The sequence below is a fragment of the Opisthorchis viverrini genome (genome assembly GCF_000715545.1).
Source record: "Opisthorchis viverrini unplaced genomic scaffold opera_v5_22, whole genome shotgun sequence".
In the NCBI taxonomy this organism is placed as follows: domain Eukaryota; kingdom Metazoa; phylum Platyhelminthes; class Trematoda; order Opisthorchiida; family Opisthorchiidae; genus Opisthorchis; species Opisthorchis viverrini.
In genome coordinates, this window is record NW_008751678.1 from 2,672,585 (window position 1) to 2,678,538 (window position 5,954).

Sequence of the window (5,954 nt, forward strand, 5' to 3'; positions counted from 1 at the left end):
GTAGAGGCAAGTCGCAGAGGAGGCAGTGAAATGACACTTGTCAATGAGACAATGGAGAAAAAATGGTAATATTTAGGGCGACTGTACCATGGCTAAACGGCGACCGAGCGTTGTTGTGAGCTACCATGTCAAGCAGAAGCGTACCGCGACGTTTTGCGTGAGTTTTTAGTGAGCTGTGTAGCAAATCAGCATATGGATTCAATGTTTATACATCGGCATATAATGTGCTGTAGTAGTGAGAGAAAGCTAACTTTGGTTTCGTTCCGGGCAGTTAGAATTAAGCCAACGGCATCAGTCACTAGACAGAGCTGGTAGAGTAATCCGGGGTGGGGATTTTACTAGAACGATGTACAAGTAGGTTGGGGAAAAACAGCCAGACGGTAACACAATATACTTAGATCAAGTAACGGTTTTAGTGATAGCTGGATCTTTCACTTGCCCACTAACTTTATCGCCGCTATACCTCAATGTGTACTGGACCTAATTCATTAAGGGGTCGCTTGCCCACTAACTTTATCGCCGCTATACCTCAATGTGTACTGGACCTAATTCATATAAGGGGTCGGGGCAGGACGGCAGCAGTTTTGCAGGTAAGGAATCTGTCCACGGACTGAGAAGAAGTATGATGAGGCGTGATATTTCTCAGCTGCTCAGGAAGGCTGTTCCAGATGCGAGCGTAGTAGACTAGAAAAGTGGCGTGGCGTATGTTTGTACGAACTGGGGAGACACTAAAAATTTACAGGTGTTACAGAATCGGTAGCGAGGACGTGAGTTTACGTCTATACTCTACTCTGCTATATAGGCATTTTGTGCAGGATGCGGTGTAGGAGATTTAAATTCATCTTAAACCGTCTGAGCCATAGTTGCTGAAGGCCTAGGGTTTGACAGCGGGAGCGGTAAGAGAGAGGGCTTGACCGAAGGAACAGCTTTTTCGCCAGTGGCCGTTGGAAGCTTCAAGTGCAAACCTACAGCTTTGGATATAAAGATCGGAGAATACGGGACGGAATTCGAAGATTGGGCGTACGCATAGCCTAAAAATTGCAAACATTTTGTCTGTAAGGTGAAAGGAGCGCAGCGTTAAAAAACTGAGCCTGTGTGCTCGGGCACCTGGTGGGAAAAGTTAAACGTTCAGGAGTATCTGAGGCCAGGATATTTGATATCCGCGGAATGACCGATAGGAGTTACATTTATTGTGAAAGCATCAACCGGGAGGGGTCAGCGGCAGGAAGTTGTGCAGAAGTTCGTGGAGGAAAAGCGTAGGCCGGAGTCGTTTGACCAGCGAGTCAGCGGCTCTAAGTCTAGCTTAATCGTGCAGATGGGGGCAATGCGTACGCAATTTTTATATCGTCCGCGAAGAGGAAGACTTTACAATGGGGTATGACACAAAATACGCCGGTGATGTACAGCAAGAAGAGGATGGGGCTTAGCACGCTTCTTTGGATGACTCTACTCGTGCTCAATAGTGGAGATGATTGTATATCCCCAATTTGTGTCACTTGAGTCTGTCAGATAGGCAGGAAGTTGTGCAGAAGTTCGTGGAGGAAAAGCGTAGGCCGGAGTCGTTTGACCAGCGAGTCAGCGGCTCTAAGTCTAGCTTAATCGTGCAGATGGGGGCAATGCGTACGCAATTTTTATATCGTCCGCGAAGAGGAAGACTTTACAATGGGGTATGACACAAAATACGCCGGTGATGTACAGCAAGAAGAGGATGGGGCTTAGCACGCTTCTTTGGATGACTCTACTCGTGCTCAATAGTGGAGATGATTGTATATCCCCAATTTGTGTCACTTGAGTCCTGTCAGATAGGTAGGAGACAAAACACTGGAACAAGGCTCTAGTGATGCCAGTGGTACTAAGTTTATGCAGTAGGGATGCACATGAGACCTGGTCGAGGGCTTGTTGAATATCCAGGTAAAATGTTACAGTGCAGTATCCAGCATCGTAGGCTGCATTGATGGTCTAGAAGAAGTGAAGCCGGCAGCCGCTGGCGGATCTTTGAGACAGGAAACCGCACTGCCGGTCACCTATGGCATTATTTGTCAGTGGGAACTTGGTTAGTAGACCTTAGACAGATGTTCAAGGGTTCACATTAGGAGGGAGTATGGTAGATTCCCCTGTATTTGGAAGGAATTTATATAGATCTGGATTTGAGATGTGGGTGGATTATAGATTTCTTCAACTGGGAGGGGACGATTCCTTAGTTGATAGAGTGGGTGAAAAGATTTAGTACAAGGATCCCAATATCCCGGCCGCCTTGTTTCAGAATACGGGGTAGAAGCCCGTCGGCCCCTGGCACAAGAGAGTGCTTAATCTTTAAAAGTAGGGAAGAAACATCAGCTAGGGGGCTGACCACGTTACTGAGAGTCGGGTGGTTGCCCTGACCATTCACACTTTGGAGATAAACAGCAGCGGGTATGGTTTGAAGTTGGGAGAAAAGGGTAAGTAGCAACTGACGAAGTAAGCGTTCAGGTGGTCCGCAATGTTGACAGGATCAGTGATGGGGTCACCATCCGTGGAAAGCAAACAAGTAATTGGATGGCTGTTCAGAGTACAACGCCTAAGGAACAGTCGGCCGAGTGATTGGGATTGAGAAGAAGATCTGAGGACGTTAGAGAGGTACCCGCAAGGATTCTCGGTTGGTAGAGAGTTTGTTGATGAGACTTAGTAATAAGAAATCCTGATATTTCTAATATTCTCTACTAGCCCGGTGTATTTTGGCATCCAAGGTTTTTAACAACCTATCGTGGCCGGATATCACGGACTCACGGATTCACAGATTGATACACAGGATCGAGGCCTTTGCCCAAGTTCATGGGTCGGTTTCGTTCTAGTCGGTCAGTGGCTGTTGTTCATCGGAAAGGCACAAGTGAAAAAGAGTGTAGCACTGCTCTTTATGTTCTCAGCGCGGGGCATTATGCTTGCCAGCGCGAGGATTCGCATAAATAAATGTCTAACAGTGCTATAATCTGGCCTCTAGAAGGAGCGTGAACAACCGTAGGAGGAAGTGCATTCCACACAGCTACTAAACGAAATGAGAAAAACTTTTGTCTAATGAATGTGTGCCGAAGACACTGGGGCTGAGTAAAGACACACATAGTGTTCTCTGTAAACCTCAGATACCACCGTGCAATCTTCTCAGGAACGCACATCTTTTTTACCAATTTAAACGAGAACAAACTTGAATGGTAGACTGATGCATGACCATTGGTTAGAACACTCACGAAGCTAACGCGATGTTCATCCCAAAATAAAGCACGTAGTCCGGTGGACCGCAAAGGACTTGGCGTCTTCTGGGAAAGAGATATAAATTATTTTTGCAAAACGTTCAAGCACAGAAGATAACTTAGCATTTCTTCAAGTGCGAAACCACCAAGTCAGAAACCCGTTAATGGAACATATAAGGACAAACCGCCGTACTGGACCTTGCCCGAAAAAAATGCAAATGTGCTTTTCAGGTACGAGACACGCCACGGAAACAAGCCAACGGCGTTCTTCCCGAAAGACGGAATGGGTGACCCCATAAAGGTATCCGCGGTCCACGGAGAACACTGTGCAGGCCTGTGTTCTGCCCCAGTGAGGTCGTCACACCCAATCTTGTCAAGGCGTTACTACTAGCGGGATCTAACCAACTTGTTCTTTATGAAGGATTGCATCTGTCTTATCTTGCATAAGACAAATCTGTTCCAATGGCTGGGGTCATGTGTGGTCCTTCCAAGGATTCTGAAGGAAACGTCGTTCAAGCTGGCATAAGATTTATATCTGATGTTTTGTCAGTTGCTTGAAAAAGGCCACGTTTCCTCTGCTTAGAGATTGCGATGCCTGCCTGCAAAACTGGTGACTAGACACAGCGTAACCTCCATAACTTACCATGAAGGTTGATGAAATGCATTCTGAAAGGGACTATCCTAAAGAATACTACCAACATTTTTATATCCTTCATCCAACACCGATTCCTTCCAAACCGTTCTTGCGTGGTAAACATGCTCCTATTCATGGGCAGCTTAGTGCAAGGCAAGGACGAAGCGCTCATACCGGATGTCATATTTTTCGACTTCACAAAAACATCCTTTCGGGTCCCATATTTCTCGCTGCCCCACAAACCCGAGTCTAACGGGATTCAAGGAGACAGTCTACCCTGAATAAAGGTGTTCTTATCTGACGGAACATTCCGGGTGTAGGTACGCTGGAACTTCACTTCTCCTGCACCGGTCTCCGTTGGAGTTCCTCAAGTCTCCCTTTTGGGGCCACTGCTGTTCCTGATGTGCGCCAAAGATTTTGCAGATATTCTTACAAGGCAACATCTACCTTCTGCGAACGGCTCGAACTCTCGGGATTCCATTGCCAATGCCCTCCAAATGGGAGGTAGACGCTGCAAAGCAACGGTCGGTGAAATGACACCTTCCACCCAACGACGAAAAGCTTGTCCATACGTCGTTCGGAGGAGACTCAGCGAAATCCTTAATCGTGCATGTTATGTACGGACCAGAAGATATCACGAGAATAGATGCGAAAAAGATACGGGTATCTAGCAAACGTTCCACACTGCACCACGAGAAATCGGTCCAAGAGGCACTTTCCATTCTACGGATGATTCGGTGCAACTTCTTTCAACTTATTCGCATGGACTTCCAGACCGTTTCTATATTATGCCATCCAAGTTGCCCACTCAGGAGGCCCGAAAGAGGTAACGCTCATTGAGTATGTCCAGCGAGCTCCTACGAAAATCGGTGCCGGTCTTAAATACGTAACTATGAAACGCGTCTCGCGTGCTTGGCCTATTTCCCCCGGAGTAACGTCACCACAGAGGAGGCGTGATACCTACTTATGTCCTGCTTGACCAAAGTTCGTCCAACAGTTTCTAACCATTAACCCAGAAAATACACGGTGGTGCAAGGTGAGAAGATTCTCAAGCTCAAACCGCACGCTTTCATTGAGCAAAATTTTTCGCAATTCGGGTAGCTGCTGCGCGCAGTAACTTTTTTCGGACGGTTGCTCATGCTCCCGTTAATACCCATCTCAAGACACTGTTAGACACATTTTATACGTTGGCAGGACCACTACCACGCGTTGAGGAATTAAGAGGCGGTACTGCACCCATTTTTTCGCTCATGCCTTTCACGTGGGTGGTAGCCGCTGAACAAAAGGAAAAAAACCAACCTGGGAATCTTGGTCGAAAGCCTCGATCCTGATCCAATCCGTGAATCCGCAAAGCAGCCCATCCAGTTTACGGAGTACAGTCTCGAGACCGAGACCTGGCTCAAACCAGGTTTCTCTGACGCGGCGATCTCGATAGACGGTTACTCTATTTTTCGAGCTGAATCTAAACGAGGGAGGCCAGGTGGGGTTGCTCTGTACTTACATGCGGCCCTACTAATCCCGATTGTCCTCTCTGACACCACCCCTGCACCCTTTTGCGATGCACTGTGGGTCCAAATCCCGCTGCGCGGATCCGATTCTCTCCTTCTCGGCGTGGTCCACCGTAGCCCTTCGAGTCCCCCTGAAGATGACCAATTCCTCATAAAAACCCTTGAGAAACTCTCCTCCAACTATCACTTCACTCACCGCACCAAAGGCCTCCTGGATGGAACTCCAGCGCGTCTAATCAGGCGGACTTTTCGCAGCGGCGCTGTTTGAAGTCGTTCAACAGAGCGCTTGGACCCAGCATGTGGCTGCACCCACCAGATACCGCGCAGACCAACTACCATCCCCCTGGATTTGGTCATCACCAACGAAAGACACTTCGTTGATCAGGTAATAATTAACGCTCCACTGGGACGTAGCGACCACTGTGTGCTGACCTTTGATTTCATCTGCTATTGGGCCAGGAATCCCAAACCTCAAAAGTGGTTTCGAGACTTCTGCCGTGCAGACTTCTCAGGAATGCGCATCTTCCTTGAACAAGTCACGCTGGGACCAGCTCCGGTGGAAGAACTATATAGGACCATTGTCCAGAA